At 32.9% G+C, this 14,111-nt stretch overlaps 1 long non-coding RNA gene and 1 pseudogene across 1 annotated transcript; one reads left to right on the top strand and one right to left on the bottom strand.

The window, feature by feature from the left end:
* Positions 1–1,425: 1,425 nt before the first annotated feature.
* On the bottom strand, positions 1,426–2,552 carry LOC148167773 (uncharacterized). Its single transcript, XR_015770724.1, has 2 exons — positions 2,332–2,552; positions 1,426–2,278 (listed from the first exon to the last, which is right to left on the bottom strand). It is a non-coding gene; the product is annotated as an uncharacterized LOC148167773 (long non-coding RNA).
* Positions 2,553–11,192: 8,640 nt separating this feature from the next.
* Positions 11,193–13,149, top strand: LOC148167772 (uncharacterized; annotated as a pseudogene).
* Positions 13,150–14,111: the final 962 nt, after the last annotated feature.

Below are 14,111 nucleotides of genomic sequence, written 5' to 3'. Positions count from 1 at the left end.
TTCTTGGATGTAAGTTGCTGTAGGTACGTTCTTTTTGGGAAAATCTTGTGAGAAATTACTGGATGACAAGTGCGAAGTCAAATAATAAACGTTTTTATAAACTGAATATAGGTAGGTATGCCCCTTTAATTATTCTATTAATTGCTATCATGTTTTGGGCGTGAAAACAACGTTTCTTCTTTTACGACATTGGAAAACGATACACTATACCACGTGGCTGTTCAGATGTTTCATTTATTTTAATTTTCGACACAACCGTTAAAAATTACCGAAAAGCAGACGACTTATATTTAACTTATAAACTTATAATACTATTAATAAATAACAAGACATTTTATTACTTACCAGCAGCTTTAACAATTAACACCAAACCAACACTGAAACGACTGAAACTGTCAATCATCTGTCAACGCAGAACGCAGCGGAACGGACAAAACTGAATTATCGACCGAAAGAGCGTCGCGCGCCATCCTGGTCTAGATGGCGCTAAGCATATTATCGTTTTAAGGTCACTAGATCAAAGTGTCTGTTTTTATAAGGTACCGCCATTAGTTTTCAGTGCGCAATTCAAGAGGGACATACATAGTCCATAAAGCAATGGGTTAGAACGAGACGCAAGATTCTAGGGAATTGTCATAAAATTGTTGACGTAAAATTTGTCATTAACAAAATTTAAGGTTATCTTCAAATTATTTGTTCAAAATACACTTTAATAAATCGTGGGTACAAAAAGAAAATTGGTTCCAACATTATAACAGACTATGTGAATACGTAAGAGGTGAGCGAACCGACATTAGAACCTATTCCATTTTAGCACGTTAAGGAGGTGCAACACTCAGAAACGGTCTCGGACTTCAAGCACTGTCTTTTCTAATCTCCAACGATTCGACTTGTATGCAGTAACGCCCTAATTAGAATATGCTATTAGCACTTATTATATTGTAGCTTCTCCCGACGATGTAGTAACAATGATGAGATGTTAAAGTAACTGAGAGAAAGCATTGCACAAATGGAAGTAGCAAATACATGAGCAGACAATTGTTGTGTGCCGTTGTGTTTCTCTGTACGGGGATTAACTAGTGAAAAAGCGAGATTCCTTAAATTGTGGTTTATTGCTAATATTTACATTCCGGGTTGGAGTCCGGATCAGTACCTCTTAAGAACTAAATCTAAAATCTAAGAAAAATGCGTGGTCGGAATAGTCGCACCCCCACTCCGTCTTAAAGGAGAGTTATGAGATGTGACTAATTGAACATATGTGAATGAGGGTGGCTGGAATTAATTACAACAAAATGAAGTACATGAGATATTTTAAAGGGGCTATTAAGAAGAAAGAATTTACAAGTTTGAAGAAGTAGACATGTTTAAGATCTTGAATGAGGTTATGCAAAACAACTGCAACAAAATGAATATCAAGAACAAATATTAAGGTTATGTTAAAATTATTTACTTAAATCACCCTGAAATACAAAATTACATCTATTTTTAACACTACAGGAGACCATTTGAATGCGTTTAAGGACCTTCGTACGCCACATTAAACTATAGAACCAGTTTTGCATATCTTATGTATATTTCATGTCCCATTGCATTTTCAGTTTTCACATTCATTATGAGGAAGTAGCAGCGGCTTCAAACCAACCATCTTCTGCCGCTGATGTTGAAAGCGATGGTGTGTCTTCCTCATGAGACTGTGTATCTGCACTGTTCAAGTGATGAGTGCAATGACTGTGTCTTGTCCACCTGCCAGTTTATGAGGCCCCGCTGTTACATTAAGGATAGCAGTCAGTTGGTCCTACAACACATTTTGAGAACGTTTACCGTTGAGGCCGATATACTTACACTTTACAATATCATTGCTTGTGTTTTAGGCATTTGAAATAATATTTCTGTCCATAACGCAGGTTTTGTGATGTACCACATGTGAGTGGCCTTCCTTCTTCCATTTTCTTGTCCATAGATTTGATTTTCAACTCATATTAACAATAAGATGAACGAGTTATTCGCCTGAATGCAAGAAGTTCATGTTGGTATTGGGGCTATTGAAACACAAAAGCGATTGAAGACAAATTGGGGGAACATTATTTAAATTTAGTTCACGGAATTCGTAAACTAACAGGTACAAAATTCCATAACCTTATAAGAAGTACTCAAGGGTTCATATACAAAAACCAACTTTAGTATTCCCCCAATACGTACTGCTTAACCAATGTCACAATGATTGTCGGCTTCGATAGGGCTTCCATCTACCTTCTATTTTTCTTTTTTTTTTAGTTTTCTGAAATTTGTGGAAAGTAGTCGTACATAAAACGTCAAATAGTATTTACTTACGGCGGAGGAAACAAAAACACCATAACGATTCGTGTTGAGAAATCGCACATTCAAACAATTTTATTACAAACGATATTTGACAAGAATTGACAGTTCATAAAGCAATGTGTCCACACAAACAACACAAAATTTAGTGCGCATGTAGAGATAGACAGAAGATATCGTTGTCTTTCTTTTTTGTCACTAATGGCGGTACCTTATAAAACAGACACTTTGATTTAGTGACCTTATATCGTTTTTATTATAAAAATGTGTAATCACAAAATAAAAAAACCTCAAATTTAGTAAGTTGTGTAACAAAAACAAATTATACTTAAAAAAACTTTAACGTTCACACCGTTACTACGAAACAATAATGACATTATTGGTTGCCTGCCGTTGAATACAACAAACAATTTCTATAACGGGAAAAACGAGTTCTAGGGTATTTTTGAGGGATGTTTATAGACCATACCAACGCTCGAGCATCGGCCGTCTTCTGTTTAATGAAAACGCTCAAAAGTCAAAATGCGTTATTCGTTATTAAATTTAAACGCTGGACGATCGAGCGTAATATAGCTATTTATTTGAGAAGGATATTAAGTAATTCATAATGAACGAGGACGTTACTTGTTAACGTCCGAGTTTTTTATGAATTACTTAATATCCGTAGTAAATACAAAGCTTTATCGAAACATGTACGAAGGTGGCAATGTTACCACTCAACAGTTCTGCAAATTTCCAATTTTTGACGGAAGTTTTGAACGCGATGAAACAGCGAGAAAAGCATTATCCAAGATATTTTATGTTAGAATTAATATAAATGAATGCAGATCTTCAGAATGTTTTTAATTTTGGTCTTTGGAGTTGCTTTCGTTTGCATAAAAACGTTGAATATTATGGATTAATGGCAACTGTGTTATTATGAAACGGTAACTATGCTATTATGAAACAGTAACTATGCTATTATGAATTATTTGTATCATCACTATTATGATGTACTTTACACGTAAGCATACAAAGGTATTAGATACATCTTAATGTTCATGTTTCGATAAAATAAATTTAGATACAATTGTTATAATTTGTTATAATTTGGACAAAGACCTCATGAGCGTCCACGGTGAATCGAGTATATACGGTGGCCGCATCTCTCTAGCCGAACAGAATGATGACGTCACAGTCGCCCTGTAGAGAGCGGTTGCATGAACATTTTACGATTATTTCAATTAAATTTCGCAGAAATAATGTTTAAACTTTTATTAACATATCAGAAAATTATACAGCGATTCTTTTCACTTTAGGGAAAAGCATTTTCTAACCATTTCTTAGCTATAATTTAGCAGAAATATTATTTTAACAGTAGACTATAAAATGTTACTTCTGGACCACGGCATTTGGCGTCTTAAAAATCACGGCAAAATCCTACAAATTTAACTGTTTGCCTAAAAGCAAACAACCAAAAAAGGGCTAAAACCCTTTAAAAAGCATTAATTTTTATGGACCCCAAAAGTACCCAAATATCTGTAGACCACCAAAAATTGGGCACATGAAAAAACCGTTAAAATCTCCCAAAATCATGCAAAATCATCTCAAGAGCACTCTGAAAAACTTTCCAAATCCGTTGTTTTTAGACATTCCAAATGGCTTTGTATTTCTGGACCAGACCAGTTGGCGCATGCAAAAAAAAGTAAAAACATTACCAAATCAAAGAGGTATATTTGGCGCCCTACAAAACAAGGCAGGATCCTAAAAATTTATGTTTTCCCAAAAGTTAACAACCGAAAAAGACATAAAATCCTTCAAAAATCATAGTTTTTAATGTGAGCAAAAAATACTCTAAAGTTTCTTTTCTTGTAAATCAATAGCCCATCAGAAATTGGACATATGAGAAAACTGTTGTAAATCATCCAAAATCAAACCTAATTATGTTAAAAGCACCCAAAAAAAACCTTACCAGAATTCCTTGTTTTGAGTCACCCCAAAATGTATTTACTTCTAGACCAATACATTGGCGCATGCGAAAAATTCACCGGTCGGAATGGCGACTGGTAAAAATATTAGACAAATAAGAGCTCTTGTTTTTAAATACCTCAAAATAGATTAACCAAGTATTACGCTTCCCATCTACGATTATGCACATTGTTAATATTAGTTAATAAAAATCTGCCATCTAGCAGACAAAAAGAGAATAAAGTCTTCCTGTCTGCGACTCACAGATCGTTAAACCTAGCTTAATTGTCTATGCTGTGACTAAACATAAGGCCCATTAAAATTTTTTGGAATTTTTTGATTCGTTTTGAAATTCAGGCGAAGCCCTCATGAGCGTCCACACAGTGGACTAGTGCGTAGCATGCGGAGCGAATTTTATTTTACAACTAGAATATATTCTATCGCTATGAAAAAGATTTTGCGCTTTATCAAGATTTGAACACGCAACAAATGAGCGCACATGTTTAAAGTGCGACGCTTAAACTTCTGGGCTAACACGGTTCTGTTTTATCAGCACGCCTATAATGGATTTTATACAAACGGTTTCGGATTGAATGTATTACGTTTACGCTAATTTTCTTATTAATTAAAAAAAATAAATTTGCTTCGCATGCTACGCACTAGTCCACTGTGTGGACGCTCATGAGGTCTTTGTCCAAATTTAATTATAACAAATTATAACAATTGTATCTAAATTTATTTATTACGCTCGATCGTCCAGCGTTTAAATTTAATAACGAATAACGCATTTTGACTTTTGAGCGTTTTCATTAGACAGAAGACGGCCGATGCTCGAGCGTTGGTATGGTCTATAAACATCCCTCAAAAATACCCTAGAACTCGTTTTTCCCGTTATAGAAATTGTTTGTTGTATTCAACGGCAGGCAACCAATAATGTCATTATTGTTTCGTAGTAACGGTGTGAACGTTAAAGTTTTTTTAAGTATAATTTGTTTTTGTTACACAACTTACTAAATTTGAGGTTTTTTTATTTTGTGATTACACATTTTTATAATAAAAACGATCAAGGCCGACTATATCCTTAAGAGGCCTGTCCGCTCGGGTCTTTTAGAAGTTCCTGTCAAAAAGTGCGGATTGTGGCGCCGTCTTGTGAAATTTTCCCCTACTACTGGGACAGTCATTGTCACTAACGCAGTGACATGTTATACTTTTCCAAGTTGAGACTCGTTATTATGGCCCTGCAATAACGGTTACCGCTGACATTATCAGTGGTTTCAAGGTTTGTAAAGAACCCTGCCATAAATTATTTCCTAGGTAGTCCGAGAGATCTCAAACCAGGAAGGGCTGCTGACATTTTCTAATTTTTTTCTGATTTCTTTTTAAAATTTAGCAAATGTAATAAATCCTAACACTACTTAGTAAAATTGGTACATATATTTAAAAAAAAATAAAAGAAAATATTTAGGGTTTAGTGTCACGGATAGCTTTGGCACCAAATGCAAGTTTTGTGTCCGGTGCGGTTCTGGTCGAACCCTACTGATGACCTGCAACCGCACTTTATGGTCTGCATTGTGAAGAAATTTAACTTTTACACAAAGAAGCACCCTCATAAAAACGAGTCTCAAATTGGAAAAGTATATAATATACCTAGACGGTGAAAAGCCGGTGGTGGGGGTAGAAATCCGTGTTCCTGGCATGGGCCATCTTGGAAATAGCATTTGTGTATGCAATGATATAAATCTGGTACACCGGTGTATCAAATGTTGCCTATATTTCAAAATCCGTTTTACATTTTGAAAAGCAAAAAGATGTAATTTTAATTTATCTAAGATGTTTTTTCGACGACGTCATTAACACAAGTTGACAAGCATCGTTATTTATTAAAATAATGAGTTTTATAATAAAAATTTATTTGTAAAAAGTCAAGTTAAATAGTCTGTTTTCTTTTCTTTGCTGCCGTAGAATTTCCAGTGATTTTTGATAAACTAGTTCCTAATTTATTGTAATCTAATAATAATAAGTGTAAATACTAAATGGTCTGTAGTTTTTATATTGTATAAAAATATTTAAAAATGTAGGAGTGATAATGATAAGTTTCGAAAATTTTTAAACTGGTCAAATAGAACCTAGCATTTTCTAATTAAAGCTCTTGTTTATTATTTTGGTTGTTTGGTATACAACTTTAGTCATAATTTATTAAATTTTGCATGTTTCTTCAAACTATTTTCGGTGGTTTATTTCAACTTAGAGTAAAACATTACACTTGAGAATTGCGGGTTGTCTAAAAATTTGAATCCACTATTTCCAATATGGCTGGTGAGTAGGAACATCATGGCGGGTACTTTGCACCATCTAGGTTATTTAGTTAAAGTCAATGCACTAACGAGACAAATAGGTTATGTTGATTTGTCAATTACGCCAGTAGTTACACTGTTTATCGAAAATAGGCACTTTTACGCTAATATTGGGAACGCATGATGACTCTCTACGCCAGGCGCGTGAAGCGGGTTCGAAGAGAAAGTCTGACAGCCCTTATCGGTGCGGAAGTAACAACAGAACCCTCTGCGCGGGACTCCGCGAAGATTTTGGGGTAGTAATCGACGGATACATGAGATTTTCTACAATATAACGCAACCGTTTCACAAAGTGGTGCCGTCTAATAAGAAACAATCCGCGGAAGGTAGTCGGGTGCAGCCATGCCATGGAGATCAAAGAAATTCGATCTCAATAGTTAAAACCGCGTTAGCCAAAGTGAAAAAAAGGCGACGTACTCGATCAACAACCCCCCTTAATGAAAATGAACGAGACGCACACCGCACAGCACCCACCGTTTCTTCTAAACTGCGGCATCAAGGTCAAGTGGAGTCCTGAACACGAAGTAACGAAGACAAAGCAAGTCCGTGGGCAGGAGAACGCAAGAGAGGGTTGGTTTGTTAGATGAGAAATGCTGGTATCGGAAAAGTATCGGAAAAATCGGAAAATGATTGACAGCGGAGATTTGACAATTTAGTTATTCGAATTAGCAGGTAGGTGACGCCACAATCCGCACGTCCATGGCTTGCTAGACGGGAACCCGTTTTAATAGGGAGCGAACAGGCCTCTTATACGGATAGAGTCGGTCTTGAAACGATAATATGCTTAGCGCCATCTAGACCAGGATGGCGCGCGACGCTCTTTCGGTCGATAATTCAGTTTTGTCCGTTCCGCTGCGTTCTGCGTGCGTTGACAGATGATTGACAGTTTCAGTCGTTTCAGTGTTGGTTTGGTGTTAATTGTTAAAGCTGCTGGTAAGTAATAAAATGTCTTGTTATTTATTAATAGTATTATAAGTTTATAAGTTAAATATAAGTCGTCTGCTTTTCGGTAATTTTTAACGGTTGTGTCGAAAATTAAAATAAATGAAACATCTGAACAGCCACGTGGTATAGTGTATCGTTTTCCAATGTCGTAAAAGAAGAAACGTTGTTTTCACGCCCAAAACATGATAGCAATTAATAGAATAATTAAAGGGGCATACCTACCTATATTCAGTTTATAAAAACGTTTATTATTTGACTTCGCACTTGTCATCCAGTAATTTCTCACAAGATTTTCCCAAAAAGAACGTACCTACAGCAACTTCCCACCAAGCAAAAAAAGCTTGATGTAAACTTTCCTCAAACTTGCGAATCAAAGTGAAGTTTCCAAGCATACTTGCGATAAGCTTGCTGAATTCTTGCATAAACGTTGAAAACGACTTTCTTAAGCTTGATTGTGCAAGCTTGAAACCATAAGCTTGACACAAGCTTGAAACCACAAGTTTAGTGCGAGCTTGAAACGACAAGCTTTTAAAACGATTGTAACAGAAAGGTTATTTTAAGTTAACATATGAAAGGTTATATTAAAATTGCAGTTCTGTAAATAAACTCAAATTTTCAAATAAAGATGTTTATTCTAAATTCAAAACGAAATACAATAATAATAATAAAATAATGGTAATGGTATAAAAGAGAAACAAGAAAGTCGGTCGTCGTGATCTAATTCTAAATGAAAACGGTTAAAAATGAGTAAAAAAACTTATAGTATCATCAAATTAGTCTGATTTATACCATAAATTTATAAAAATGTCTGGTCTACTACAATGGGACAGCTTGAAAAGGTCCATAAGTGCATGTAATGAGTGAGGGTTTATTTACCCGAATTTGCACCCTGCGATGAAAATACTATGTCCAAACAGGTCAAGCTGTCTCGTCATAAATATCAAAATACCACAAAGCTGTCCGGTTGTGGTAGGCGGTAGAACATAAATTTATATGATTTTATAATAGCTTAGATTAACTTGGATGAACTATAAACTGTAATAGTTGCCGGCACCAAATAGTGCTTTTATGGTTTAATTAGGGTACTCACTACACAGAAGGGCTAAATCGCCACAGCACTTGATTCTTAATTTTGTTTTTTATGCTAGGCATATCGAGATTACCCCACACCCCTTCTCAAAACTAAAACCGACCATCAGACAGCAATGGTCAAATAGTCAATTATGCCAATGTCTGTCATAAAATAACAACATTTTAGAATCTGCTAATGCGGTCTTTTAGTCCTTTTGTGTAGTGAATTATGCTAAAAAATCACTAATTGGTCCGGCAACTGCCCTTACGAGATTTTCGCCAGCCCGCTTCAACCTCGTTCTCGAATGGTTGAACCAATCCATCATAGCCATCTTGAACTCGCGGTTCGTGACTGTCGAAAATGAACTTCTTACAGCATCTATAGTTAAAGAAAACAGAACTACTTAGGTATACCTACAAACACAATAAATAAATAAGAGGTTTCATACTTACTTTTAAAGAGGGATGCTTAAAGAAATCCATTTTGAATGAATTATAAATAGTTAGCTTCAAGAACGAATGACACTTTTTCTATAATTCTTGGTTTCTTCTCTGAATTGGTACACGCACATGCGCCCATTTTCATTTGTACTTACCACATCAACTTTCTGTAAGCTTACTATAAACTTACCAAAACAAGTTAATCTAAAGTTTCGTAAGGCAGCTTATCGCAACGTTGCTATTAAGTGTAGATGGAAACTTACACATCAAAGTATATTGTAAGTTTATTTTAAACTTTCAAATTTAAGTTATTTTGTCAAGTGAATATCAAGCTTTTTGAAAGCTTTTGTAAGTTTTCATGTTTTGTGGGTTACATCCAAGAATTTTCATATATTTTCAGTTTGACAGAGACCCGCGACCAATCACGAGGGGTCAACAATCATATGCTATTTCAAAATCTAGACTTGATGGAGAAAAACTGAGCACAGATTTGAATTCAGCGTGTCAAAATACATTAAAAATGATCCTTACATCTGCAGTCCAAAAATTTTTGCTATCAAAAGATGAGTTATCTGTTTACGTTGTCATCATCGATTAAATTATCATGAAAACATGTCTTTCCCACACTTAGATTTATGCGGACTAAAAAACATGACAATCTCTCTTAATTTCAGATTATCGTTTCAATTTGCTTTATCTGATTCTCTTTATGGAGTGATTTTTCTATATATTTAAATAAAAGTCTTTGGTGTATTCCCCCAAATATGAATAAAATATTTCTTCCAAAGTAATATTATAGTATTCTCTAATTTCTTGAGCTGTTTTTGTATTTGTATTTAATAATTTTTATATAATTAGGGATTTAAAATTACGAACACCCAATTCTTTCTTGGATTATAAAATTAAAGAAAATAATCCTGATTTTTATTATTATTAATTATTTCTAATAGCTTTATTTATATTATTATGTTCTAAAATAATTGCTGTCTTTTCCCTTGAACCTAGGTTGATATCTAGCTTTTCATTCATTTTATGTAGACTTTTATAATACGTAGGCCTCGTATATTGCACTAGATCGCTTTGATTACAAGTATTATTTTTTTTCGACAATTAATTAAATAAACATTAAATTGATCACCTCCATATACAACACATATTTTTTGAATCTCGAGGCTTCTCACAATTTTACCTAAACAGGGACAGTGTGTTTTAGCACTCACTGTTTATGGATAATTTCTTGTGAAAAAAAATGTAATAAATTAAATGAATCGCTTACATAACGATGACCAAGAAGCATGGCAACTGTTTCAAAAAAAGTTTAACGATATGAGAAGCAAACCAAATAATGACTTTGAACGATTAGTATTTAAAAATATGCATAATCCATTTAAAATGTATGAAAACAATATGTTAAACTTGGCAAAATTAGGTTTTCTTAAAATACACTTTCCTAATACTTTCCTAATCTTGAAGTCTTTGATGAATAAATTTTCTAATAAATGACTAGTCGTTGCTCGGTTTGTTTAGAACCAAAATGTCCAGGTGATTTTTATAACTATAGAAATAAATATGAAAAAACATGTAAACAATGTAAAAAAGCAGTTAATTCTACTCGTTTGGTATGTGTTTGTGGTAGATATTACACTAGAACTAATTTTAAAAGGCATATAAAAACAGATTTGCATAAAAATGGATTGAATTTATTTATTTGCTAAAAATTGTTTGTTAGATTTTTTTCTATAATAAATGGAACGAAGGAACTTGAGTAATCTACGTTTATCTGATCTGTTTAATATTGCAAAATCATTAGACATCAAATATATTAGAAAATATAATAAAGCAGACTTGATTAAAGCTATTATTAAAGCTGAAGAGCGATTACATGAGAAAATAAAAAACGAAAACAAAATAATGAGCGAAGCGAATTCAGAAATATTTTCATTTGATGATGATTTATTTGCTAAACCAAAGGAAAAGAGAGTTAAGAAAATCGAGTGTGACATGTGTGGAAAATATATCAAAAGCACCCGAATGCAGCTACATAAAGAGAAAGAAAACAAAAAGAACCTAAAACATTTCAGTTTGATGACGATATATTTGCTAAACCAAAAAAAAAATAGAGTAAAGAAGATCAAATGTGATATATGTGGAACATATATCGAGGAAACTCGAATACATTTGCATAAATTAAAACATGATTTGAATAGTCGTCGTTTGCTTGAATTACGTAATATGGCAAAATCTTTAGGTATAAGATACATTAAAAGATACAATAAGGCAGAATTGGTAAACGAGATTATTCATGCTGAAGAGCAATTAAAAATAACAAGAGAAAACAAAAAGAGCTTTCCGTTTAATGATGGCATATTTTCTAAACCGAAAAAAGAAAGAGTAAAAAAGATCAAGTGTGATGAATGTGGAAAATATATTAAGGAAAGTCGAATGCAGTTGCATAAAGCAAGACATAATCCAGAGCCAGATTTTATTTTAGTTCAGGTTGCTTTTAAAGGAAGATTATTAACCTATCAGCATAATAATCTAGAAGAAGGTATAGATATAGAAACATATATGGATATGATAAAAGAAAAGGCTATTAAAGTAGTTATAAATGCTTTAAATCTCCATAAAAATATTAAAATCAATTTAGAGATGGAATGCGAGTTTATGAAACTGGAAAATGAAGACTTTATAATGATACATAAATTTCAGTTACCAAATGTTATACTAAGAGAACAAGATGATCTGGAGGAATATTGGGATGAACAAAAGGATTTATTTATATCAAGATGTGATGAATTGCAAGATAAGGGATCTGGATGGACTTTGAAAAATATAAATTATTTGCGCATTAATATAAACAAATATACACCGTTAAGCGGAAATTCATATGTAGAATTACCCAAGTGGATTAAAGATAAAAAAGCTTGCGTTAATGTTAAAAACAACGATAATAAATGCTTTATGTACAGCGTAATATCATGTTTACATCAAGCAAAAGAACACGTAGATAGACTGAATCATTATAATAAGCCGGAATATATAAATGAATTAAATTCCTGTCAAAATCCAGGACATACCTAAATTTGAATCACATAATAAAATTAATGTTACCGTGTTTAGTTACGAAGAACAAATATTTTATCCTTTGTATCATAATAATAAGCAAATATATGAAATGAATATCGACTTACTATACTTTGGAAATAAAGACAAAAATCATTATTGTTGGATCAAGAATTTGAGTCGATTGTTGAATGATCAGTTGGAAGTAAATAGAAACAAAAAACATTTCTGTAGAAGATGTTTAAACTACTCCGCTAGAACTGAAGATGCTTTAAAGAAACATCAAAATGTGTGCTTTAGTAATGAACCATGTGTTCCGAACATGCCTGAAGATAATATATTAAAATTTAAAAATATTCAAAGAATGTTAAGACATCCGTATGTAATTTATTCTGATTTTGAATCTATTCTGAAACCTATTCATCCATGCGAACCAAATCCTGAATCATCATATACTCATAAAACACAATTTCATATTCCCTGTGGTTATGGATTATACATTAAGAGTGCTTATAATAATATTGGTAACCCATTGGAAATTTACAGAGGAGAGGAAAGTGATAAATGTTTTATAAAAAGAATAACTGAATATGCCAGAACAATATACAAGTTATTAAAAGAAAATAAACCCATAAAAGATATCGAACTAGAAGAATATAAAAAAACAAAAATTTGTTATCTTTTTTCTATAGAAAACCCAAAAGTAAGAGATCATGATCACTACACTGGAAAATATAGAGGAGCTGCTTGTAGAAAATGCAATTTGAAATATAGACAACCATTGTTTATTCCAATTTTGTTTCATAATTTAAGCGCTTACGATTGTCATTTGTTTATAAAAAATCTAGGAGAAGATAAAAGTCAATTGAAATTAATACCTAATAACGAAGAGAAATATATTTCTTTCAGTAAAATTTTAAGAATGGATGATAATGGATATATCGAACTGAGATTTATCGATTCATTTAGATTTTTAGCAAGTAGCCTAGACAATTTGTACATGGATTGAAAAGGAATTTTCTGAAACAAAACTTCCATCAATAGATAAATTTTATTCTTCGCTCACAAAAGAAGGAATTTCTCAAGAAGAATTCAAACATGCAGTGAAAGTATGGAAATATTTTAAAATTGAAAACTTGGGTGAATGGCATGATTTATACTTAAAACTAGATGTTTTGCTATTAACTGATGTATTTGAAAATTTTAGAGATTTATGTTTAGAAAAGAGTTATGGACTGGATCCTGTTTGGTATTATACAACTCCGGGGTTAGCTTGGGACTGTATGCTCAAATATACTTCAGTGAAGTTGGAATTATTAACTGATTATGAAATGTATTTGTTTTTTGAAAACGGAATTAGAGGCGGTATTTCACAGTGTAGTAACAGGTATTCGCAGGCAGATGAAAATACTCAGATTATCTATATAGATGCTAATAATCTATATGGAAGGGCTTTATCTCAGAGATTACCAGAAAAAAACTTTAAATGGTTGACTTGTGATGAAATTAAAAATGTTGATGGTATACTGTTATCAGATAGTGATACCGGTTATGTTTTAGAAGTTGATTTAGCATTCCCTGTAGACTTGGCTATTCATAACAAATTCAATGACTTGCCTTTGGCTCCGGAAAATAGAATTCCCCCGGGCGGAAAAGTAGAAAAACTACTTTGTCATTTCTATGATAAGAAAAATTATATAATTCATTACAAAACATTAAAACTTTACAAAAGTTTAGGTATTAGAATAACAAAGGTTCACAGAGGTATAAAATTTACTCAGTCAAATTTCATAGCACCATATGTAAAATTTAATACTGAACAAAGACAGAAGGCGAAAAATGATTTTGAAAAAGATTTCTGGAAACTAATGGTTAATGCACCATATGGTAAGTCTATGCAATCTGTTAGAAACCAACAAAATATTAAATTATATTGTGATGAAGAAAAATTACAAAAAGCGATAAACAAACCTA

The sequence above is a fragment of the Gnatocerus cornutus genome, chromosome 9 (assembly GCF_029298725.1).
Source record: "Gnatocerus cornutus isolate USDA-ARS CGAHR chromosome 9, icGnaCorn1.1, whole genome shotgun sequence".
NCBI classification, from domain to species: Eukaryota; Metazoa; Arthropoda; class Insecta; order Coleoptera; family Tenebrionidae; genus Gnatocerus; species Gnatocerus cornutus.
Note: the sequence above shows the minus strand (reverse complement) of the source record. Positions and strands in the feature narration are given on the sequence as shown.